Here is a 292-nt window from a genome sequence, read left to right on the forward strand (position 1 = left end):
TTTTTTTTTAGAGGAGTAATCTTGGTAATGAGTGGTAGGCCTGTTCTCACAAACTTCTGTTCAAGAAGGTAGGCCTGTTCTCACAAACTTCTGTTCAAGAAATTAGGTAATTCATTGGAACAATGCTTGAGGATTGGTTGCCATCAAATGACCAGCTTGATATAGTTTCTACAGTAAGAATCTTAAGACAGAAGAAACATTACTGTTATAAAAATGTACCATGATATGGTTCTTTGCATTCTGGGGCTACACTGCAAGTACCCACTGCCCGTAAAAAGTGAAAGTGACCTGT

At 38.0% G+C, this 292-nt stretch overlaps 1 protein-coding gene across 1 annotated transcript in view; it reads left to right on the forward strand.

Annotated features, from left to right (window-relative positions):
- Positions 1–292, forward strand: part of LOC119588777 (mitochondrial import receptor subunit TOM22 homolog) — a 15,384-nt gene that overhangs the window by 12,634 nt on the left and 2,458 nt on the right. The gene's annotated exons all lie outside the window — the stretch shown is intronic.

Source organism: Penaeus monodon, chromosome 24 (assembly GCF_015228065.2).
Source record: "Penaeus monodon isolate SGIC_2016 chromosome 24, NSTDA_Pmon_1, whole genome shotgun sequence".
NCBI classification, from domain to species: domain Eukaryota; kingdom Metazoa; phylum Arthropoda; class Malacostraca; order Decapoda; family Penaeidae; genus Penaeus; species Penaeus monodon.